Genomic DNA, 26,461 nt, shown 5'->3' with positions numbered 1-26,461 from the left:
ATGGACTTCATCACCGATCTACCTCCATGCTCCGGATACAATACGATTCTAGTAATCGTGGACTTATTCTCCAAGATGGCGCATTTCATTCCGCTCAAGGGCTTGCCAACAGCAGCAACTCTGGCCCGAGAATTTCTCGAAAACATCGTCCGACTGCACGGTTTTCCTTCGGTTCTAATTTCGGATCGAGGTAGTCAATTTATTTCTCATTTTTGGCGAAGTTGCTGTCGGTCGGCTCAAATTGATGTGAGACTATCGACCAGTCGCCACCCTCAGACCGACGGACAAACCGAGAGGACCAATCAAACTCTGGAACAGTATTTACGCTGCATGCTGCAACAAACTGAAAAAACTTGGAAAGACATCCTTTGGATAGCCGAATATGCCTACAATAACTCTGTCCATTCGGGAACTGGGAAAACCCCGTTTTTTCTTTTATACGGCAGTCACCCTCGAACCTCGGAGTTGGATCCCCTCCAAGATCTTGAAACACCAGCAGTAGACTACCTGCATTCTACAATCACCCAAGCCTTTAAGGAAGCTGTTTCTCACCTCCAAAGGGCTAAAGAACAATACAAGAAAGGAGCAGATCAACATCGGAAGGAAGCCCCTCAATATCAAGTAGGGGATCAAGTCTGGTTATCCACCAAATATCTACCTCTAAAAGGGCCACGCACATTCAACCCAAGATACGTTGGTCCCTATTCCATCACTACCATAGTAAACCCAGTAGCGGTCAAGTTGGACTTGCCCCCGCACATGAAGATACATCCGGTCTTCCACGTCTCTCTATTAAAACCCGTGCAACCTCAAACCCGACTAACTAAATCTCCAAAACCCATCCTAGTTGATGGAGAACTCGAGTTTGAAGTCAAAAGCATTCTGGACTCCAAGATCTCCAAATCTAAACTATTTTACCTAATTGACTGGAAAGGCTACGGCCCCCAAGAGAGATCCTGGGAACCTGCTGAATATGTCCACGCTCCTCGCCTAATCAAAAGATTTCACCGAACATTTCCTGACAAGCCAAAACCCCCGGAGAAGCCCGGTTTGGGAGGGGCCTTGAGGGGGGTATTGTCATGATCTCTGCTTCCAAAAGGTCAGGGTTTTCCCAACTCCCTTGGAAGCAGATCCATAACCCAGGTTCCGAGTGCCAACCAGTCCCAATTGGGACCTTTTGGACCCAGTACTGGCGCCAGTGGCACCAGGCTCATAAATATGCCCAGTCCCAGCACTGGAAGCGCCGGGCTCATAATGCTTGGGTGGACTTACCTGCAGCAGACCATGCTGCTTACTTGCCTGCCAGTTGAGCCTCTGATCCTCTTCTGTTTGGAACTACTTTTCCTGTTGGGTGGGGCAGGAGCCACTCCCTAGGTTCAGAACACTGGAACTCTTCTGGAAAGCAGGAACTCTTTTCTTACCTAGGCGTGGCTGTGGAAGGAGACATCTAAGCACTACAGGAGGCTATTTAAACCACACCCGATGGATGAATCTTGCTTTGCGTTATTCTGCATCCTCTGCAGCAGAACGCTCATCGTGTCTTCTGCATCTGATCCTGGGCCTAAGGAAAAAGGCTTACCATCCTGAATCTAGTCTTCAGCAACACCTATAAAGACAAGACAGAACAGGTTAGCATTACGGTCTTCAGTGACAGCGCTTCACTTACCTGGTCCATCGGCTGTCACCAACGCCTCGCGCTGCATTCCGGCATCTGAAAGACAAAGGCTTACCTACTCTTCGTGCGCTCCGGAGGTCTTCGCACTACATTCCGGCATCTGAAAGACAAAACAAGGTGCGTTTAAAGACATTGGGGAACTTTAATACTCACGTGCCATTACTCCTTTCCACATCTAACCCAGTGGGTATTCCGGCACCCTGCAGCCGCTCCGAACTTGTACCTGCAAAATAAAAAGACAGTTAGAGCGCATTGTGAAGCAGGCAACAAGCGCTTACTTACGTGCTTCCAGGCGCTTCTATTCATCACACGGGCTCCATCTTCAACTCACTTCAGCCCGTCATCCGCCATCGCCGGAACCCTGCAAAACAAGAGACATCATTACTAAAGACTTTAAAGACATTAGAATTACTCGAAACTTACCGTTTGTGCAGTAAACGACGGACAGCAGTCCTCTGAAGTCAAGAGGCCTGCTCCCCTTATCCAGTGAAGAAACTGGTTACAGCACCCTGCCCCGAGGCAGATGGAGAGCATGGCGTTCACTTACCTAAGGTGAGAGCGTTAACCTTTGGGGTTCTACAGGAGAAGAGAAAGGGAAGAAGAGAGAGACATTCAATAACCCAGTTTATTAATCCCATATTTTCTATCTGCAGACATCTTACCCTTCGAGTCAGACATACAGTGCACAGAGGTCCAGCCCAAAGAGCCAGCCGTGTGTTACACATCACCTTTGAAGATACGGTATACGCCCAGTCAAGACTGGCGCCTCTACGGGAATCAGGTGAGCGTTAAAGTTTGCTGCATAAAAGCAGGGCTTTGGGGACTGGAACTTGAGAAGTCGCCACAGGACCTAAGAATCCGAGGAGAGAGAAGCTGAGCCGACCTGCAACGACGACACCACCGGTGGAGCCCTGCTGAACCGTCTCACCACTTATCCCGATGACAGAGGAGATCTCCAGTCCGGAGAGTCTTCTTCCTTTGACTGGTGGGGATAACCAGTTTTGCCTTCTTTTCACCTTCCTGGAGCATCTCGTGGCTGCCTTGCCCGTGCCAAGCACCCCGGCAACCGGAATACTGCGGTTTACCACTACCGCGAAGAGAAGGGTTAGTACCTTTTAACCGAAGAACTCTGCGGCTGGTTTCTTCCCTGGCATTGCAACGACCTTCATCTTTCCTCCACGGCGAGACCTCCTCTTCCTCTGGACGAAACACAGACTTTCATCCGCTGCCAGGAACAACTGCCCCCGCTGGAGCTTCCTTCACACTTAAGGTACTGTGTCCCGCCTGGCTTCTCTTGCGACAGATCGTTCGGGGTGACAGTAAAGCCTCGACTTTCTAACCTGGGCTGGCCTGGGACAACCTAGCTAACTTTTCCTGACTTTAATTTCATCCTTTTTGTGCGAACTATCTTGAAGACTCTTTGGGCATAACCCCACTGCGTGAACCTGGACCCCTTCTGCTTGCTCTCTCCAAGAGTCTTGAAATTGATTTCCTTGCTCTCCAGTAGAACTCTGCCTATCCTGCTTTACTGTGTTTTTTGTAAAAGTATTGAAACTTGTGGGCTTCCATAACTCTGCCTTTTTCCCTCCTTTTTTTTTATAACTTATTAGAGTGCCATCTTATGTTAAGCGCTCACCTCTGTCTGAAAATAAGTGGTGTTTCTCACTAAGACTTGTCTAATAAGTAATTAGGGTTGTATATATATGATAGTGACATAGTGACTGTGTGCTGAATTTACTCACCTCTTTTTGCTAGTGTAAATTACAAGTGTGCCTTTAAATAAATAGTTATATACTTTTACACCAAAGCTCTGGTCAGTGTTTGCTTGTGCTACTGTGTCTCTGTACCTATTGTGTATACTCTATATACTGCCCAACTCTTCTTGAGGGAAGTCTGACTGCTCAGCCACAGCTACCAAGTGAATCTGTGTGGTACAGACTGCTACCAAGTGGGTTTACTGCCAAACACCTGTAGTCTTAAATCTTTTGCAGTGGTCCCTAAGGGAACTGCACAGGTTTCTGCCTAACAGTTGACCAAAAAAGGAACAACATCCTAGCAGAAAGGAAAACCAGGAACTTTGAAATAAGTGAAATTACAAGCCTTAGCTTTGTAAGTGAAAGTACTATTGTGGGCCAAGTAAGACACAAGGAACTGTTAGTAAAAGAATAATTTGTATTGAAGAGGAATCCAGGTGAAGGGAGCTCTCCACTTGAACCAAGACTTTGTCATTGGAGACCATTTGTGTTTAGAACTATTTCTTCCTTTTAAAAACTCTTTTTCAAGCACCAAAGGTTAAAGAGATTTCCCCCGTCTCCTTATAGTTTATTTTATAGTATGAAGGTCAGAATAGAACTTTTGGACACAAGGACAGTTTTGATTTTTACATCCTGACACAGACAGATCCTTAGTTTTGGTTTTAGGTAGTGAAATTCCTCTTAGAGCGGGGTCATTCTTGACTCCTCACTATAGACACCTGATCTTGAATAGGTTGTTTGTTGGCCTTTTTGTACTGAGATCTCGAACTTGAGAACCTTAGTTTCTAAGGATATTGAGTGTGTGGAGTTCTTTGAGGATAAGTATCCAAGATTGCTTACGACGTACTGGTAAATTAGGCCCGCTGTTGCCACAACTGGGCTTTAGTCTTCAACCATTCGTGCAAGTGGCATTTTCTGCAACAACGTCCCAGGCTGGTCAGAGGGTCGTTTCAAAGCTTTCGGATCTTCTAATATCTATTAACAGCAGTTATTTTAAGTACTAGGGATGTCAACCTGGTTCCTCCTATTAACGCCGCTCTATCTGCTAATAATCATTGGTCCTGGCTGGCCAGAGCTCTTAATTCATCATTCAATACCAAAAAGAATGTGCATATAAATCTTTAGTAGGGGTGGATCTGTAGAAATTGCATCTTGGAATACCAGAGACCACTGAGCTTTGTTTACTAATCCAGACACTAAGGAGTTAAAAATGTTTGTCTTTATGTTCCTGGAAACATGGCTTTTGAATAAGCCCCTACTGGATGTTTTATATACAAAAAAAGACAGCTAGAAAGCATGACGGGTCGACCATTTGTTGGCCTTATAACTGCAACTATGGCCAGTATGTGTATTTGTTGATTGGCTGAATACGACTTGCGGATCAGGGCATTGGTTACGGAGCTTGAAGTACTCTTGAATTTAATCTTTGTACCACTTAGTAACATTTATTGGTATGCAGAGGTTGCCCCATTGGGAGGATTTTTTAATACACTTATCCTCGTTACACATAATTGGAGGGAGAAGACAAATAATGGTTTGATTCTCTTTGGGGTAGAGAGGAGATCTAAACTGGTAGGAAAAAAGGATTGTCAAGATGATTTAGCATATTTGCTATCTCGTGGCTACCTCTCATGTAAAGAAATAAATGGTGAGCAGTGGTCTTGATGTTTCAGATCCTCTGCCTTTACAGGCTGAACAGTAATACTGCAGGTGATTAATATTTTCAGTATACTTGGCAATGTGGGAATAAACAGGCAGTTTTAATTATATGTATGCTGATGCTCTTTTGTTCTGCTTGTGTAGTTTTTAGTATCATCCCTTCTGCTGCCAGCTATCATGATATCATTGGGGTTACTTTTTCTATTGGCAGCATTTAACACAAAGAGGGGGGCCTCCGAGTTAATTGTGAACCCTGGGGTGAACAGAATGAAATTGAACATAGAAAATATGAGTCTGCTGAATAATGAATTGGTGAAAATCTGGGAGAATACTTCTATGGAGTGGAAACTGAATAACTTCACAGTGGAGGCTTTCCTTACATGCATAATCTTATTGAGGGTATGTTTTCTTTCCTCCCATGCATTTATTTTTAAGTCTAAGCAGCACCCCCATGTTTCTGATCTCCTCCTTTGGGAGAAAAAGAAAGATATGAAAAGTGATCTCGTGGTTTTAAAAAGCCAAACATTCTCTCCCCTTGCGTGTGATTATAAAATGGGGAAATAAAGGCAAAGCTATAGGGATTGGGTTAAGAACCATTGGGCGCTCGTACAGCAAAGGGAAGGGGAGTTGATTTTGGAATTACATAGGAATAAAGATACCGTTAATTTTTGGACCTTAATAAATGAGATATCGAAACCCACAGGCCATAGTACAATCTAATATGATTTTGGAGACAGGGTGGATCATTTTACATCATTTTATTCTAGAAAGGACTGCGACTTTGTTTTGAAATCTTTATGCCTAATACTATTCCCTTTTCCTCCATCAGTTTATTGGAAATTGTCGTTGAAACGGTGATAGACTGCATAGTCAGCTCTTGCAGTTCCAGGGCAGTTGACTCGAATGAGCTCACAAACACGTTGTTTAAGGCTGACTAATCTAATTGGGCACCTATTTTATGTATCCTCTAACAATGTGATTAGAACAGGGAGGGTCTCTGATTTCTGGGCGGCAACTTATGTGGTACCGATTTCATAAGTTCATAATGGGGGGAGGCAGTCAAACTGACCCGATAAACTATTGACCGATCATGGTTATTGATGCAGATGGTAAAGTATTTGCATCCATCATTCTTTCTCACTTGTAAGTTTGGGCCGCCAGTGCCTGGTAGTGAAATCATTTCAGACTGGTTTCGTAAATTCCGTAGCTCATCCCTAAACTGGTTTATAGTAAAGTGTTTTGAACATCTTGCTTGGTCTAAGAAATACAAGCCTATTTATGTGGCATGAATCAATGTTTCTTGTGCTTTCCATCTTGTAACGCTCACCTGGTATCCACAGGGAATTCACTCAGCCTGTTCTGACCTCTTACGACCTCAAACCCTTCCCTGGAGCCTACTCGACTGGAGATTGGGCCTGAAACACAGGATTGGTAGAGTGTAACTCCCTGTTGTCTATGTGCTTGAACCCCTTCTTCCCCGCGGTCCAACCCTTCCCTTTGATCCACAGCTCACCTTGTTTTCTTGGAAAGTGTGCTCTCCGTCCTGCTTTCAGTGCAGGGGCATGTTGATTGATGCAGGCTCGTTGCTGCCTAGTTACTTCACTGGCAAGAGTTCGACAGGTAATTATAATGAGTCTTTTGAACAGTTCTCTAACTTCGTTCCTTTCCTTCCTTAGATGATGGCCGGTGTCCGGGAATGGCGACGTGCTGCTAAGAGGAGTAGCGCTGAAGGTGAGTGAGAGCTCGATGCAACCCTTTCGTATTTGTATTGAACTGAGTTCTTTTTCTGTGTCTTTTAGGTGCCGCGACGTTTTCAGCGTGGATGCCGATTATGAAGGAAAAAATGCGGTGAGTAAACGCGGTATGCGGCGCCTCTAAATGTTTCCACGCTAACCTGGAGTGTCTTTTCCCTCTTGCAGATGGATGAGAAGTTCCGGAGACAGAGTTCCCCCAGAGCGGCTGGGATTCAGGTAAGCGTTTGAAGCTCGTTCAGTCTTTAAAAATAAGCGAAGATTTGCTGAATGATTACTAATGCATTTTTTTCTGTTCTTTTCCCTTTTCCTTAGGAAGGGGCGTTCCGGGATGGGAATGACACCACCAAAGATGCCCGCAGAACAGAAGGAGCGATGAATGATGGGCAGAAGCGCCGCAGGTAAGGCTGTTCCTAACGGTGTTCTTGTTCTTGCAGGAGCTGAGCGCAGAAGAAATATGCAGGCCTACTGGAGACTGATCCGAACACGGTGAGTGTCAGGCTGCAGGTGCAGAAAACACAAAGCATGTTTCTCAGCCTGAGCATGGCTTAAATAGTCTCTGGGTATCCCAGGTGTCTCTGGGCTGAACCACACCCAAAAGACTAGACTGCACATGCAGTTCAGGGAACCAAAATATGTGGGGGCATCCATCTTGTCCCCATCAGTGCGCTACAAGTCCAATCCCCAATGTTATCCTATGGGAGTGAGTGAGTCTGGTGCCACAAGCGCCACGTCTGACTCCAAGTGGGTCTTTGGAGGGATGGAGAGGCCCTTGAGGGCCATGTAGGTTATTGTGGCCTGGCTCCAGCCTGACATCTTGGAGGGCTAGGGACATGAGGGGCAGGAATCATGACAGCACTCCCCCCGCCCCCCAAGGCCCCGCTCAAGGTGGCTCTTCTGTCTGGTCCTGTTTTGTTTGGATGGTTTTGATGAAATTGTCTAAGCAAGCGAGGTGCATGGATGTACTCACAAGGCTCCCATGTCCTGTCTTGTGGACCCCTTCCAGTCTACTAAGTAGTATAATTTGGATCTGACGTACTTTGAATCCAGGATGTCCTTGACTTCGAATTCTGGCTCCCCGGCGACTACTACTGGCTGCGGTGGCGTTGCTACCCGGGTCCCAGGTTGAACAGGTTTAAGGAGAGACATGTGGAACACAGGATGAATCTGCATGTTTGACGGCAAAGCTAGTCTGACCGCCACAGGATTTATCACTGAGGTGATGGTGAATGGACCCAGGTATCTTGGACGGAAAGTTCGGGTTCCTTTAATGGACACGTGTTTAGATGCCAGCTAGACTTAGTCTCCCACTTGGTAGTTGGGGGCCTTTGCTCAGTGTTGATCAGCAAACTTCTTTTGGCGATTCTTAGCTTGAAGTAGGTGTTCAGCTGCCCTTTTAAAGGTTTGAGAAATGGTCGTGTGCAAGGTTTTGACTGCTGGCATTTCCAGGAACGTCCAACTCAGAAGTACGTGGGTGCCTGCTATACATGGTATAAAAGGGTGTCTGCCCAGTGCTGGTGTGTAGGGAATTATTATAAGCATATTCAGCTATCCATAATAGGTCGAACCAGCTTCCTTCAGCTTGGTGTAACATGCAACGCAGATACTGCTCGAGCGTCTGATTTGTCCCCTCAGTTTGACCATCCGTTTGGGGATGGTGACTTGTGGATAGCCGGATGTCGATCTGGGCCACAGAGCAGTATTTTCTCCAGACGTTAGATACGAATTGAGTACCTCGGTCTGAGACTAAAACTGAAGGAAACCCATGGAGCCGTACGATGCCTTCAAGAAGTACCTTTGCCAGAGTGGAAGCATGTGGGAGCCCCTTAAGAGGAATGAAATGTGCCATTTTTGAAAATAGGTCCACGACCACAAGAATAGTGTTAAACCCTTGACTGGGTGGTAAGTCAGTAATAAAATCGAGGGACAACGTGTGCCAGGGTGCTGGTGGGATTTCCAATGGTTGTAATAGCCCAGCCGGTTTCTGCTTGGATGACTTGTTTTGAGCACACTCCACAAGATAGGATGAATTGGATAATGTCTTTACGCCACGTGGGCCACCAATAATTTTGTTTTACCTTGGCTTGAGTTTTAGCGATTCCGGGGTGGCCCTCGATCAAGGAATCATGATAACCGGACATGACTTGTTCTCGTAGTTCTTGGTTTGGTAAGAATAAACGATTCCTGAAGTAGGGCAACAGATCTTTTATCATGTAATGTTCTCCTTGTGCACTCCACGCTTGTAATTGCTCCGGACTCATCAGGTTTTGGATTTCTTCATGTAATTCTTTCAGTTATTGTTGCTGTGATTCCTAGGAGCTTGTCACTTGGGATGATTGCTATTGTGTCAGGGGTCTGATACACTTGCTGTTCCACCCCCATATGCAAAAGGGCATCGGCCTTCCCGTTTTTCACCCCTGGTCGAAATGTAATCACGTAGTCATATTCAGCAAAAAAAAAAGAGCCTAACGGGGATCAGCGGCAAGGGGTAGCGGTTTTTACGGTAATCTGGTTCAGTGCGTGATAGTCGATGCACGTTCTCAAGTCCCCCTCCTTTTTCGGTATGAAGAATAGAGGACTGGCTGCTGGAGACTTCGAGGGCCGGATGAACCCGTTGGCCAGGTATTGTTCAAGATAGGACTTCAGGTGCTGGTTTTCTGGTTCCGTGAGTGCGTAAATTCGCCCACAAGGGATTTGTGCGCCGAGTATCAGGTCGATTTGCCAATCGTATGGTCTATGCGGTGGCAGGGTATTAGCCTGTTCTTTCTGAAAGACATCTTGAAAGTCCTGGTATTCACTTGGTAGGGTGCCGATTGCCACAGTCGCAAGCAATGGAGGTTCTGGTGTCTATTGGTTGTTTCTCTTGGCGATAACATGTGTGGGCGCAAGTCTCGGGAAAGGCCAATTCTTTTGCTCGCCAATCGATTCGAGGATTGTGAGCTACCAACCAGGGCATTCCCAAAATCAACCGGAACTGTGGTGCCTTAATGAGGTCGAAAATTATAGATTCTTGGTGTCCATCCTGGCACAGAAGGGTTAAAGCTGCAGTGCATTGGGATACTGGACCGGAAGCTATTTCCATGCCGTCGACAGTGGTAACAGTGTCGGTGGTTGGTTTAGGGCGTAACGGAAGCCCCATCTTTGCCACAAGATCCTGGTCGATGTAATTCCCAACGGCTCCACTGTCAATGTACGATCTTACTGCGTGCATCCGAGATGATTGTTGGTGATTGATCAAGACCACAGATGGTGCAAAATGGGAGGTCTGTAGTTCACTTTCTTTGCTCGACAAGTGTACCCCTACACTTGCCGGTTTGGGGAGTTTTCCGATTCCTTGATGGTATCTTCTTTGTCCGTGGCCCCTACCGTCATCCTCAGTGGCTTCACAGGGCACTCTTTAAGGAAATGACCTGACCTTCCACAGTACAGACATAACTGCTGCTGTCTCCTTTTATCCCTTTCCGCTTTAGTCAGGGGGATCTGACCCCCCCCCCCCGATTTGCATTGGTTCTCCTGAACCTTCCGTTGTGCGGGCAATATTGTCCTTTGAACGCACATACATAGGGCGAGGGTCCGGTCTGGTTCGATCTGCTCTTTGGTCTTGCAACCTATGATCCAGTTGAACAACAAGGTCAATGAATTCTGAGCAGTATTCTGGGGGGGGGGTTCACTACTTGTGCGAGAACATCCTTGAGCTCCCCCTGCAACCCCTGATGAAATAACGTTGTTCTCTTCTCCACTGGCCATTCTGCTTCAACTACGAGTCTATTGAACGTGGCTATGTATGTTAATAGGTCTTGATTCCCTTGGCGTAGGGACAGAAGTTTGTTGTCTAATGCCTGCCCATGAGTACAACGGGCGAACAGCTTTCCCATCTCCTGCTTGAAAGCCCCTGAAGTCATGCAGCAAAGGATTGTCTTGGGCCACAAAGGTTACAGTCCAGTCTGCAGCGCTACCACTAAGGTAGGATAGCACAAAAGCGACCCGTGATTGGTCATTCGGAAAGGCCCCTGGTCTACAAAGGAAGTGCAGGCGGCACTGGTTCATGAACGTTGCAAACCTCTTGGGATCCCATGTAAATAGTTTGGGCGGGGCCAAAGGAACTACCCCAGGAAGGGTTATCTGAACGGGATTGGCTGATGGTGCTGGCATCGAGGGCACGCTTCCCGGCAATGGTGCATGCCCTGCTTGTGACTGGAGAAGTTGCCGGCTTAAATCATCAGTGTGTTCTTTGGCTACTATCAGCTCTCTCCTCAGGGTGTTGGTCTCCTGCTTGGCTGCATGTACTTCGGAACGTAGCTGCCCCAACATGTGGGCTAACTGGTTGGTTTCTGACATTTCTATGACCCCCAGGTGGATTTTGATGTGAGGCTTTGTGTTCTGTAACGCTCACCTGGTATCCAGGGGGACGACACTCAGCCTGTTCTAACCTCTTATGACCTCGAACCCTTCCCTGGAGTCTACTTGACTGGAGACTGGGCCTGAAACACAGAATTGGTAGAGTGTAACTCCCTATTGTCTCTGTGTGCTTGAACCCCTTCTTCCCCGGGGTCCAACCCTTCCCTTTGATCCACAGCTCACCTTGTTTTCTTGGAAAGTGTGCTCGCCGTCCTGCTTTCAGCGCAGGGGCGCGTTGATTGATGCAGGCTCGTTGCTGCCTAGTTACTTCACTGGAAAGAGTCCGACAGGTAAGTGAGTCTTTTGAACAGTTCTCTAACTTCGTTCCTTTCCTTCCTTAGATGATGGCCGGCGTCCGGGCATGGCGACGTGCTGCTGAGATGAGTAGCGCTGAAGGTGAGTGAGAGCGCGATGCAACCCTTTCGTATTTGTATTGAATTGAGTTATTTTTCTGTGTCTTTTAGGTGCCGCGAAGTTTTCAGCGTGGATGCCGGTTCCAATCCCCAATGTTATCCTATGGGAGTTAGTGAGACTGGTGCCATAAGCGCCACGTCTGACTCCAAGTGGGTCTTTGGAGGGATGGAGAGGCCTTTGAGGGCCATCTAGGTGATCGTGGCCTGGCTCTAGCCTGACATCTTGGAGGGCTGGGGACATGAGGGGCAGGAATCATGACAATCTGGTTAGTCATAGTCATCTTTGGGCTGTCCCTGAAGACCTTTTTAACATAACTCCTGTATCAAAGTCAGGCTGAATGGAGGACTGTCGAGGTCAATCCCCATGATCTCGGGATTAAGACGAGGTTCTATCCTTGCACTGTTTATTTAATCTTTAAGTTTCCGGTGCATAGAAGCACCTCTTAAAATAATTTTTTGTACTCCCCCTACCTCTCCATGATTGGAGGAACAAATTTCATCTGTACAACCTACAGCGATGACTTTCTACTCTTCGATTGCACATCTATATGTCTGCAAAGGTTAATAACTGCATTTTCCAACTTTGCACAAGAAAATTACCTAAATGTGGATCCCACAAAAACCAAGGTTACTTGTTTGACAACTTCCTGCAAGGCTGCTAATTTCACTTGGTCCACGCATAGTTCTAGACTTGAAACATGTAGAAACCTGATTTATTTGGGCTTCTCTGTCCTAGACAGCCCAAATAGAGGGTTTCTTTTTTTGTATTTTTGAAGCACAAGGCGCTCTCACTATCCAGCCAAACGTTAATAATAGGTTCCAAATATTGTACATTTTCGGATCAGCCCCTTTTTAAATTTTACAAAGCAAACATGATACCTATATTATGTGGAGTTGGGAGTCCTTCATGTTTGGGCACTCGAAAAATGACCACAACTGGAGGCTCTGATTTGGCAGAAAGCTTTGCGACTGCCAGACTGGATTCCTATTTCGGCCATAAAGTCAAACTCAGAATAAAATCACTAAGTGTCGGAGCCAAATGGTGTATCTTGTGTCTGTTCCATAATTTGCTTACTGCCCCAAAATATTCACTATATGGAGACCTCCAGAACATTGACATCAAAAAAGGGAAACCTGCATTAATGATATGGTGGTGAATTGTAATAATTTGTTGTTAAAATTGGGTGTGAGGGAGTGACCTTTGTGACAACATGTGTTTTGTTAAACAGCTGTTATATAGGAAATACAGGGTTAATACTGTTGACAGTGTTCATAATGATTCCTCTCTAGCGTTTTTTAAAGCATGAGCATAACAAAATTGAGACTGTTGCATTGTATTTGAATCTTTATCCCAGCAAACAGCTGGGTGGTGCCTTTCTTAGATTTAATAATCATCCCACAGGACAAATATTACGTAGACGAATAATACAAAAGGAACAGGCACTTTGTAGATTTAATGGTGATTTGCACTCGGAGGAAACCCTGAAGCACTTGTTTCTAAATGTACAGTGCTTAATGTATTGGGTATTGGGTATTGTACACTTTCAGAAATGGGTCTGTAGACTGGACTTTGATTCAGAGAAATTGTGTTGCAGACTATTAAGTGGTCATCCCCCCTTAGTTGCAATTGTGGGTTTTATTAAGAGTCTTAAATTAGAAGGCCATTCTTTGATGAAATCAGATTTATATAATGAAATGTAGATGCAAATAAGATAACATGTTATACATTTTTAATGTTTTAGAATTGGATTGTTGTGTTTTTCATTTTGTATGTTATGTTGCATTGTAATTTTGGTTTTATAACTTCTTTTTTTCTTCTGTGTTTGGCAAAAGGTTGAATGTATTTATAACCATATGCAATAAAAAAAATATTGCTTTCTACTGAATTTGACATTAATATTGCGAATGGGGACATGGGTGGTCCTAGGAATTTGTATATTAATCCTGGAAATAATAGGATCTCCTGGAATGATTGCTATGTCACATGAGTTAATAAACTCTCCCTACTTATGAAGGAAACCTCTCTCAATTGGAAATATCAAACATTTAATGTTGATAATTTTGAATCTTTTGTAGAAGTTAATTTGCAAGAGATATAGTCTAAGTAAGATGGTGTCCAGTCAACTCGTCGAAAAAAAACTGGTCGACTGCAATTTGGTCGACGCAATTTGGTCGAAAACCAAATGGTCGAATTTTTTTTTTATTTATATATTTATTTTGCGGGTTTTCGTTTAGTTAAAAAAGGGGTTTTTAGAGAAAAAAAGGGGGTTGGGGGGGGACTCCCCCCCCCCCCCCCCCCCCCAAAAAAAAAAGGGTTAAAATAAAAAAAATAAAAAATTTCGACCATTTGGTTTTCGACCAAATTGGTTCGACCATTTGTCTGGTCGACCAATTTTTTTCGACGAAATGTCTGGCAACCAGTAAGATCATAGGATGGTCCTTGTGGTTCATCTAAACTTCTTCATGCTTATGATCCGATCATAGTTGGAGTTGAGATTTAAGATCAGAGAACATTAAAGGCTGGCTGGACATGATTGTGCTTCTTGTTCCATTTAGATTAAAAAAGCCAAGTGTATAGAAATGTGCTTAAATCTATTGTGCACATTTGTTTACAAAAGGATGCAGGGCATATGTTGTTGATGCTGAGAAACAATATTACATCTTTCTGGAGGCTATTAATGAGGTTGGGACATGTCAAACAGATAAATAACTTAATGCTGTCCCTGAAAAACCCTGGGTTCAACATTTTGAAGCGATGTTCTCAATTGTAGATACTGTTGCCTCAACCGGGCCCATTTTGAAATCTAAATTGGGGGAACCTTGGAAGATTAGTTTTGATCAAGAATGCATATTTGAAATGATTGAAACATGTGTAATCCCTGCCTCTGGACCTAATAAATTGTCGAATGATCTTTTTTGAAGGTGATTTGGTTGTCTGGTACACCCTCTTAACAATTTTATTGAAGCAGGTAGTTGCTTCAGAAACCTTCCCACATTCTTAGAGGAATGCTTATTTTGTTCCCATTCAAAAGAAGGGATCAAGGTCAGACCCTAAAAACTTGCGTCTCATCTCGATCCTTGATACTGACAGTAAGGTGTTTGCCTCACTGTTGATACATCTAGAAAGTGGGCATCGGATATGGGTAGACTTAAGAAAAGGCAAACTGGTTATGGTACTAACCTCAATGGTTTTGTTCTCGGGTCTATTCAAGATAAGGTATGGACATAGAAATTATTCTGTTTTTGTGGCGACAATTGATTTGCTTGCCGCTTTTGATCCTGTACATGGGGGACCCCTTTGGTCAAAGCATAATCATTGGGGATTCCAGCTGGTTTGTTATGTTTAATTATTGCCCTTCATGAGCACTTCAATGTTCAGGTTCGGCTTGATCAGGAAAGCATGCTATCCCGGAAAATTAGCACTCATACAGCAGTTATGCAGGGATGCAGTTTGGCTCCCTGCCTTTTTAATCTCTGTCTCGGATGTTGTGGATTTTAACGGTCCAATACCTTTTGTTTCCCTGAAAATAGATTTTTTGCAAGTTGTTTGTTTTGCATATGCAGACGCCTTCTTGTTGGTTGATTGTACCCAGATTAGGTTACAGCGTTTGCTTAATGCATTTGGCAATTTTACCAAAACAAATTTTGTGAAGATTAATTCCGGGAACACCAAAATTATGGAATGTACCGCCATGCGGGCAATGACCTATTTTCAATGGTGGAATGATCTGGACAAACTTGCGGGTTGAACACTTAATCTACATGGGATTTCCCATAGTATGTAAACCCCCTAACTCCCAGATAAAGGATTAGCTGCGGTCTAAGCTTGTAGCTCTTACCAATCAAATCTGTAAAGTTGATGCAAAGTACAGGAAGTTCTCAGTTATTTCCCTTTTGAGGCTTTAGAAGGGCAAAATTGTCCCAAAGGTTTTATATTGTACTAGCGGTACCACAAAGTGTTGCACAGGTCTTTAGCTGACATGCACATGGGGGTCTGCTATAGCCTTGTGTATGTTTTATTGTCATAACTTACTATTTTTGAAAAATGGCAAAATCAGTAATCTCCTGAAATCACCTAAACTGATGGACCAGGGCGAGACCCGCTCCACCTCTGTGCAGGGCGAATGGGTGGGGTTGGTCAGATTTCACCATCGCCAGTACACCCCACACTGGTATGTGACCATGGGCCAAATTTCAGCCCACCAATTGTTATGGGGCTGGTGCCAACCCCGAACATACAAACACACTTTCACGAATATATTTGTAGATTGAAGTTTTACACTTGTGGCTTGTAGACTCCATTGCCAGACTAGAAGGACTGATTTGTCGGTGGGTCTTGGGTATTCCAAACTCTGTTCCACTGGCTGCAATTAAATTTGAGCTAGGACTTCCGTCTTTGGCAAGCATGGCCAGATGGACGTTTTTCTTGTTTTATGTTAAGTTTGTGTTTATTAAAAATTCACTATATGAAGACTTGAATACCATTTTCATGCAGAGAGGGGATACAAGTATTAGAATTTTTTCTGTTTACTATGATAGCATATTAGGTCACTTTGGCCTGAACAGGCACAAATTAATGGAAACATTTCAAAGAAAGGTAGCAGGCACTCCTCTCCAGAAAGAACATAGCATGATAACCTGTTCTGAGATGAGAGTTTGCAGCACACGCTATTTGCTCACTGTACCTTCCACAGATGGGAAATATTCATTTGCATATCAATCTTTGTCCCCCCCACATGAGCAGTCCAGCACCGAAATGCTATGGCAATTCCTCTCTGAACAAGAGTGCCAACAGCAACCCCATACACGTGTTTCAGCCTTGTTGGGCCTCATCAGTGAGGTGAAGCTGCACCTCTCTGAACACAGTGAGCAGAGAGTCCACGTCTGGTTGCCCCCAGGTAACTCAGGGTGACCAACCCCAAGTTCCTTGCAAATATTTCAAAAAAGGTAGCAGGCGCTCCTCTCCAGAAAGAACACAGCATGATAACCTGTTCTGAGATGAGAGTTTGCAGCACACACTTTTTGCTTTAACAAATTAATGGAAACCCTATGTAAAGTTAAAACTATTCTTTATAAATGGGATTGTAATATCACACCTGATGAGCTACATAGCTATGACTCAATGAGCCATCTTGTTTTTGATGATAAAAAATGTGGAGTAGTTGCCCCATATCTGAATACCCATCCAAATAGATTCGTCTGCAATGCCTTCTTAAAATGTAGATGGAACTTTCGAAGGGATTGTGTCCTCTGACGTATTCCTTATCTTTGATAGATCATCTCCCAGCTTGCTGGCCTCGGAAAAATAATTTCAGTGAGGGCGCTGCGCGTCGACGTCCCTCGACGGCCTCCGTATCGGCGCTGTCACCACGCGTATAAATAGACTTGCGCAGCGTCCGTTGCTCAGTTCCGTTTTTCCGCACTTCGTGGGGCCTCGGAATATCGTTGCTCAGTTCTTCAGTCGAATATATCAATATATTCCTCGTGAATACCGACTCGTACTCGATGGCTTCCTCACCCGAACCGACGACTCCACGGTCCGGCTTCAAAAAATGTCGAGACTGTGGAAAGAACATGTCATTGACGGATCCTCACAGGATCTGTTTTTGGTGCCTGGGAATCGAGCACCATTGTTCGGAGTGCGAGGACTGCATGTCCATGACGGCGAAAGCCTTGAAGGAGCGTAAGGGGAAGCTCGCGAGAGGTAAGGCAGTTAAAACTTCTTCGAACGTTTCCTCGGCGGAGTCAAGACATTCGTCTCCTCGCCATCATAAAAGGCATTCTCGTTCTAGGTCTCGAAGCAGTTCCCATCACTCTTCGAGATCTAAGCATTCAAAAAAGAGATGTTGAAGATCCCCTTCTTCGTCTTCCGTTTCCCCAAAAAGGGTCTCCTGCCCCACAAAACATAGCTCTCAGGCTGAGTGGGAGGAATTCAGGAAAAAGATGCTAAGCGTCTTCGAGAAAGCGGCCTCGACCCCCTTGAAGACCGCTGAGGGTGATACCCTGGGTGAAAGACCCGAAAAATCAAAAAGCCGCGAGTTGCAGTACCCGGCTGAAGAAGCCACTCGAGAGCGTCACGAACCCTCGAGTAAAGGCAAAGTTGCGCTGTCGTCGAAGATCCCTTCTACACATAGATTGGCGTCTTCGTCGAACGGATAAACCCACGGCCACCTCACAGCCAGTGGCCATGCCCAGAGCCTCGAGCACGAGAGTATCGTCGACAACCTCGAGTAGAATCCCGATACTCTCGAGTTCATCGAGGCCTCTACCACCTTTCTCGATGCCTTTTTCGTTGGCTTCGAAGCCTTTAACGTCTGCGTCGACAACGTCGACGTTTTCTCAGCCAATCATGACAAACTTGGCTCCTTCTGCCCTGGAAATGGGATTTATACCATTTTCAAGACCTGATCACTCCAGGGTCTTTTCTTCTATTTATGAAGAAGGGGAGGATTCGGATCAGGAAAGACCTTTTGAGTTGCAGGGATCTGCAACTCCTGCACCAGAGGAATTTACCTCTGAGGAAGGTAGGTTGAAAGACCTCCATGAAACCCTACAGGAAGCAAGTGGGTTGGACACTTCCCCAGAAATGGAATTTGCCACACCAGACCCAGGGGAACATGCTGAATTCCCTTATAGAACCTTGATGGCAAGGATAATAGAGTTTATGGGATGGTCCACAACCTCACCTGCTTCTCAGCAAGGCAACCTCACAGACATCTTGGTCAAAGGTCCACAGGAGGATCCTGTGGTGCCATTTCATGCGGCATTACAAAGGAGAATATTGGCCAACTGGGAAACACCTGAGGTAATCCCGGCAGTTAACAAAAAAATATCAGCTAAATATCGGGTGTCTTCTGCTGACCCTGAATATTTATCCAAACACCCAACTCCGGATAGTCTGGTTGTTCAGACAGCTACTTCAGCAGGTAGTAAATCGGCTTACCCTACTGTTCCACAGGACAGGGATGATAAGAGATATGACTCTATGGCCAAAAAAGTATTTTCCGCATGTAGCATGGCGTTGAAATCCATCAATGCTAATTGTACGCTTGCAAGGTTCAGCCACACACTTTGGGAGTGTGCTTCATCAGCGGCTGACTGCCTCCCAGAGGGAGAAGAAAGGGAAGCGTTTCTCAACATCATTAAGGATGGTAAGGACGCAATGTGCGATTCCCTTCAGACTGGCATCGATTCTGCTGACAGTATCGGCAGGGCCATGGCGGCAAGTACAACAACCAGGAGATTTGCTTGGTTGCGAAAGTCTGGTTTTGCTCCAGATGTGCAAAGCAGACTCTTGAATATGCCCTTTGACGGCTCTTCTTTGTTTGGTAAGAAGGCGGATGACAAAAACTACAAACATCAAAGGCAGCAGCAAAATCCTTAGGAGCTGCAATCCGTCAAACCACCATATTGCCCCTCAGGAACCTCTTGGAGAGGTAAGTCCTTCCGCTTCTATTCCGCATTCGGAAAGGGCAGAGGACAGCCGGTTCAAAGGGGTCAGAAGAAATTCACCCGAGGTGGACGGGGTAAAAACACAAAAGCCGCAGCAGCAGGTGCCTCTTTACCCTCGGCATCTGCATCAGCCGCCTCCAAACCGCACTGAGGACTCCCTTCACAAAACACCAGTAGGGGGCAGGTTAACTCAACATCTGACAGAATGGCAGGCTATTACGTCAGATGCTTGGGCATTGGAGACAGTTGCCCAAGGTTACTGCCTGCCTTTTCTACGCATCCCTCAGAGTCATCCACCGGGGAACAGCTCTCTGAAAGTTCCAGATCCGCTCCTCTTGCAGGAAATTGTAGACCTGCTAGGGAAAGGTGCCATAGAACCGGTACCTGTAGCGGAGAGGAACAAGGGCTGGTACCCGTCCCCCCCCCTCCCTACTTTCTCATACCGACGAAAGACAGAGGACTGAGACCTATCTTGGACTTACGAGAATTGAACAAGTTCCTCAGGAAGGACGTTCAAGATGGTAACTCTCTCTCAGATCCTTCAGGCCCTCCAGCTCCAGGACTGGCTGGTATTTCTGGACCTCCAGGATGCTTATTTCCATCTGCCAATCCATCTCAAACACAGGGAATACCTGAGGTTCGCAATTGGCGGCTCTCATTATCAATTTCGAGTTCTGCCATTTGGGCTGACCTCCGCCCGCAGGGTCTTCACCAAGCTAATGTCGGTAGTGGCTGCAAGTCTAAAGAGGGAAGGGATCCACGTCTACCCCTACCTGGACGATTGGCTGATCAGAGCTGTATCTTCGGAACAAGCTCAGATCCAGCTAGATTATGTCTGCCACTTCCTTCACAAACTGGGCTTCTCCCTCAATTTAGAGAAGTCACAGATGATACCATCACAGAGACTCCAGTTCATTGGAGCAGTCCTGGACACTTCCCTGGGAAAAGCCTCGCCACCAGAGGTGAGGGCTCAAGATATTCTGCAGATGCTCACCAAATTTCAAAATGCCCAACGTCTCCCAGCCTTCGACTTTTTGAGGTTGCTAGGCCTCATGGCATCCTGCATCTTCCTTGTGCCAGAGGCTCGCCTGAGAATGAGATCTCTTCAGTGGGCACTGAGAAGTCAGTGGTCGCAATTCTCAGGGAGAATGACAGACCTCCTTCAGATTCTGGACAGAGTGGCTCGAGACCTTCAGTGGTGGGCCTGCCAGAAAAACAGGGGGAACTGTTTTGGCAACCATGGCCGGAGATAACAGTAGTCACAGATGCCTCACTCACAGGGTGGGGAGCCTATACCAACGACTTGACCATCAGCGGTCGTTGGTCTCCATCGGAGTCCAGACTACATATCAACCTGTTAGAGCTGAGAGTAATCAGACTAGCGCTGAAAGCTTTTCTGCCATCTGTGGGAAAAATGTGCTGATAATGACGGACAACACAGTGGCCATGCACTACCACAACAAAAGAGGAGGCGTAGGATCACTGCCACTGTGCAGAGAGGCAATGCAGCTCTGGTTTTGGGCAATTCAAGAAGGAATCTCTCTATCGGCAGTTCACCTAGCCGGAGAGAAGAACTTGATGGCGGACGCTCTGAGCAGGCAGGGCACAGTCTTCCACGAGTGGGAACTAGCTCAGGAATTCCTTCAAGAGATCTTCGCTCTTTGGCGAACCCCTCAAGTGGATCTGTTTGCCACCAGTACCAACAGAAAGTGCAATCTGTTTTGTTCAAGGGAATTTCCCCCGAGAGGAGCTCTAGGGGACGCGTTCGTAGTGGACTGGGAGTTTCCACTCCTGTACGCGTTTCCACCAGTCCCTGTCATTCCTCAAATGGTCAAGAGGTTGAGAAGATTCCAGAGAACGATGATCCTAATTGCCCCAGACTGGGCCAGGAGAACGTGGTACCCGGACCTTCTGGACATGTCCATCTGCCCTCCAATTCGTCTTCCACTCAAGGAGAATCTTCTCTCACAGAAGGGAGGTCGGGTTCTCCATCCAGACATCAGAACCCTCAATCTTCACGCCTGGCTTCTGAAAGGTTGAGATACAAGGATTGGGACCTCCCTGATGAAGTCATGGAAGTGTTGCTTTTGGCCAGAAATCTTTATACCGCTGCCGTTGGAACAAGTTTTGCAGCTGGTGTAGAGAAGAGAATATCGACCCTTTTTCATGTGGTACACCAACGGTGTTATCCTTTCTACTCTACTTGGCAAATTCAGGCCTTCAAGTTGGCACTATCAAGGGCTATCTCGCAGCGCTATCGATCTTCAAGCGCACTGCGGAGGAGCCTTCGTATTTCAACTTACCCTTAGTAATACAATTTCTAAATGGATTAACTAATGTCTGCCTTCCAAGACCTTTCCAGGTTCCTTTATGGTACTTAAATTTAGTCTTAAATGTCCTGTCCTGATTGGTACTCCTTTCGAACCACTCCACTCTTGTTCGCTAAGATTTCTCACCCTTAAAACTGTCTTATTAGTGGCCTTAACATCTGCTAGAAGTGTGAGCGAATTACAAGCTCTATCTTGTAAACCCCCTCATACAGTTTTTCATAAAGACAAGGTTGTCCTACAGGTGAAGCCTAATTTCCTCCCAAAGGTGGTTTCTGAATTCCACATCACTCAGAAAATTACTTTACCTTCATTCTATCCGCCTCCCCATCCGGGGAAAGAGGAAGAAAGGCTACATAGGCTGGACCCAAGGAGAGCTTTAAGCTTTTACATCAGCAGTGTTGCTAGGATTAGGCAAGCAGACCAACTGTTCGTGGGTTACTCAGGGCACAAGTTGGGACTACTGATAACAAAACAAACCATTTCCAGATGGATTATTTTGGCCATCCTGGAATGCTACAAACTGGCAGGGATTTGAGCCTCCTCAAAATTTTAGGGCTCATTCAACCAGGGGTATCGCAGCCTCCTCGGCCCTCCAAAGAGGGGTTCCGGTTCGAGACATATGTGCGGCTGCCACATGGTCGTCCGCACATACCTTCACAAGATTTTACAACCTGGGTTCCTCCTCTAGTCAAGAGACTAGGTTTGGCAAAGCCGTATTACATTATGTTCATTCCTGAAAGGAAACATGGCGTTTTACTCCTACCTCCAATTGCACACCACTGCTATGGGAGTCTATCAAAGATAAGGAATACTTCGGAGGACACAATCCCTTCGAAGAACAAGTTACTTCTTACCTTGTAACGTTCTTTCAATGGGATGTTCCTCCGACGTATTCCTTATCGCCCCTCCCATCCAGCCCCGCAGTAATACTTCCCTTGTGGTTGCAGCTTACGCTCCTTAAAGGTCAATAACCAATTAATGTAAAACAACTGTTAACGTCAAAACGGAACTGAGCAACGGACGCTGCGCAAGTCTATTTATACGTGTGGTGACGTCTGCGCCGATAGGGAGGCCGTCGAGTGACATCGGCTCGAGGGACGTCGACGCGCAGCGCCCTCTACTGAAAAAATGTTTCCGAGGCCAGCAAGCTGGGAGATGATCTATCAAAGATAAGGAATACGTCAGAGGAACATCCCATCGAAAGAACGTTACAAGGTAAGAAGTAACTTGTTCTTCTACTAGACAAATATTAGCAAGGTATACATTGATGTTTTTTAAGCAGGTAGCATGTAGGTTTTGTAACCATGTCAATTAACTTTTTTTTGTCCAGCACTGCAAGCTAAACTTATTTTATATTTTAAAAACTTTGAACTCAATGAATTGTATTGATTGTGAAATTGTTATGGTTTGTCTAGGTGGCCGCACTACATCTGCTGTTCTGGCAGTAGTGGCTTTTGTCAAATGCCTAAAACTAGATGAGTTGAAGGCCAACTGAAGGTCGTCCTGTTTTTTAGTTGATTGTTGAACTTAGTGAAACATATTTATGAACTACTATTATTTCAAGATCAGACGAGATCGGGCACGTTCAGCGTGGAACTTTTAATTTGAAACATTGAGAGGAAATGTGTTAAAGGAAATTTATTTATTTATTTATTTATTTTTTTACCAATGACAAATAAAAAAAGTTACCACTAGTTACACCCTCATTTTGCACATTTGAAAATTATATTGGGTGCATAACAAAGTAGCCTTGTCGCCCAACTTAAAGGGAGCCGCTGTGAAGTAGGCTACAATCATGTTGTTGTACCACTGTGTGGTGTGGTAGGACAGAAGGAGGTGGACTAAATAGTATTCTTACAATTATCTTCATTAAAATAATAAGGAAAAGGCCTATCTGTCCCTATCACAAAGGTTTTGCCTACCTAATGTAAAACTAACTATAGGCCTTGTCGACAGTATTGCAGTCGAAAGTAATGATCCGTCCTCTGACAAAAGCTATCATTTTCTAACCCTACCACTAATGAAATACCAAAGGAAAAGAAAGGGGCCCAGGAGAATGACTCCCATCTCCTGGACAAGCGACATCCAACCTTAATGGTCTGTTTTCAAATAGTTCTTGGTAACCACGTGAATCAAATCCTTTAATTCGTCTAGGGCAGGGTTGTCCAACATGCGGCCCTCCATGACATTTTATGTGGCCCTCAAAGCCCAAGAGCACGGACAAAGCATTAGGGTTACTTTTGTACGTTTTGCATTTATTTTGTACACAGTGAGTGTTGTGGCTGCAGTTTCAATGTAGGAATCGTAGTCCACACACATTACGATTTCCATTGGCTGAGAAACAGCCAATGGAAATACTGTTACCGTGCAAGGCAGGTTGTAGTAGTAGTAGAAATAAATACATGCCTTGCACGGTAACACTATTTCCATTGGCTGTTTCTCAGCCAATGGAAAACATAATCACGTAATGTGTGTGGGTGGAGCCACGGGCACACAGCGCCACCTTCACACATCTGCGTTGCTGAGCCCAGGGCAGCGCCTGCGTGAGCCAGCAGCTCAGCCCAGCCCAGGTTCACAGTGCCATGTGCGGTGCACACCTAGCCCTAGTTCTCCTTGCTTCCAGCAGTGGGAAGTACTGCCTGCTATATTTTCTGACGTATGTTTGCGGCCTGCAGTGCTTTTGAGCCTCCGAGATACTGCTGGCCAGATACACAGAAACACAAGTATCGGGCCAGTAGTATCTCGGAGGCTCAAAAGCAGCGCGGGCTGCCTTAATGTTTGAACATACCGCCTCGGGAGGGGGGGTACAATTTGCATCACGTTTTGACAAAAACCTCCCCCTTGGGTACTGCTCAAATTGTGTCACACAAGCAATGATCTTCCACATGATTCTACCGCATGTGGGAATTAATTCTTTGACAAAATGGCTAAGCAACACAATCACGTTATCCATAATCGGAAAAGCAGCACAGCAGTTAAAATGCCTGGGGTTCTATCTAGTTTTTGTTTTTGCAACTGACAACTGCTAATGTGGACGATTCAAAACAGCCCTTGGGAGGTGTCTGTGCCCCTGTTGGAGGAAGGCCAGCTGGGGATTGAATTTTCAGAGCGCATAACACCGTAGCCCACCAGATCCAAGACACTGTGGGCTTTACAGCAGACATTATGAGGTCAATTCCCTCCCCAGTTCCTACAACATGGCCCTCAGCACGGCTTGAGTGATCCGAGTATGGCACACCAGCCAACCCTGGGTGCTGGGAGAGGAGGGCACCCGGCCATGTCTAGTTCTTCATACTTAGATTGTGCTCACATTGCGTTTCTTCAATTAGGTTCACCTTTGGGTGATCACTTTTCTACAATTTATCTGTTGAATTGGATTATGCTTCTTTCATTAAAACAGAAGTAATGAATGTGTATTACAGAGATAAGCTGGCCTATGTATTGGCACAACACTGCACAGGCATCAATAATTAACACAGAAGTAATGAATGTGTATTACAGAGATAAACTGGCATATGTATTGGGCACACTGCACATGCTCGGGCAGCATCAATCAGGCTTTGTAGAGGACAATGCTGGCCTAAATTGGGAACAGCCAGGATAGACATGTTGCCACAGAGGCATATTTTGAGCACAACCAGCATGACAATGTGTTACATCCGTCACAATGCTGTCTTACACTGTGGACACATAGATCATTAAAGTGTGTTGTGATGTAAAATGTTCTTGTCTGCTGTTGGTGACATGGAATTTTCATTTTCCCCTTTAGAACTGATTGTAAACTTATGGCTTTTTGGTCACCTTTTCTGCTGTAAAACGCACCATTTCGACCCCGTATTTGAAAAAGTATTCTATGGGGCGCCAAACCCTCCCTAGATCCTTATATCTCCCTCGCTACGTTCGGTCGCCCCCACTATTTTAGGAAAATACTAACATATACACTGAAAGAAATCACAAGCAACTGACCTCGGATCATTTGTTGGAGGGGCTCCATTAGATACTCACTGCCCTTGACACGAAAAGCTATCTTTGGGACTGCATAGCGCATCATTGCCTGTGATGCTATTGTGTCAAAGGTCACGCAGTATCGCTTTCTAATGCACTGCTTTGGGTGAGGTTGTTGACTTTTGGCTTGCAGGCCCACTGGGTGACAAAAAGCGAATGCTTTGGCCCCACATTCAAAAAGGTTGGACAAGCCTGGTCTAGGGGATTGTTCCACCTTTTCTGCTTTCCCCCTTAATGCTTTCAATTGAGTTCCTTGGTCTCTCACAATAGGGTTTTGACCGTTCTCCTTTTCAGATTCTTGCAGTGTCTCTAGATGGCTTACTATCTTTGGTTTATATTTCAACCACTCTGTGGACTTTATGAACTGTCCAGCATCTTTAAAGCATTCACAACCACTGGGACAAATATGAGAAGTCTTTGTACTCTTCACTTTCTTTACAATATTCACAACCACTGGGATGAGTATGATTAAGCCCTTGAGGCTCTTCCTGCTGCGTTCTTACAGGGTCTCCTGCCTCTCCTGTTACCTTGATTCTGCTGGATTGGCGCCACTGCTTCTTCCTGCGGGATTGGGCTGCCTCTTGTTTTTGTGCACTTCCTTTTTTTCTCCTGACACCACTGTGCAGCTCTGGAGATCCTTTCCAGTTGCGGTTTCGGTGTCGTTTGAGGATTGCGGTCCACCTCTCTTCAGGGTCATGTCACCACCTCAATTCTCGCTCTTGGGCGTACACAGTTTGGCTCTTGCCCTCTCCATGATTTTTCTGCTTCGTGGTTGCCGGCGTCCTTTCGACCAAGGACTTCCATTGGCTCTCTGGTCTCTCAACAGCGTCAAACCTCTCAGATTCCACTAACATACATTGGTCCTTCCTCTGTTTTTAAGGGGACGTACTAGTCCCTCCCCAACGTAGAACCATATTCCTTTGTGCCTCTCTCTCTCTTGCTCCTGAGCCTTCTTCTTCACTTGCCCAATTTGCTTAGTCCCAGTATGGTTGGCTGCCAACCTCTGGGTAATCTTTTTTTTGTC

The 26,461-nt window shown here is 45.6% G+C and overlaps 1 protein-coding gene across 3 annotated transcripts in view; it reads left to right on the top strand.

Annotated features, from left to right (window-relative positions):
- The window catches only part of DAP3 (death associated protein 3), a 996,586-nt gene that overhangs the window by 461,928 nt on the left and 508,197 nt on the right, over positions 1 to 26,461 (top strand). The window lies entirely within an intron of this gene.

Source organism: Ambystoma mexicanum, chromosome 1p (genome assembly GCF_040938575.1).
Source record: "Ambystoma mexicanum isolate Mex_15411 chromosome 1p, UKY_AmexF1_1, whole genome shotgun sequence".
Classification (NCBI taxonomy): Eukaryota; Metazoa; Chordata; class Amphibia; order Caudata; family Ambystomatidae; genus Ambystoma; species Ambystoma mexicanum.
Note: the sequence above shows the minus strand (reverse complement) of the source record. Positions and strands in the feature narration are given on the sequence as shown.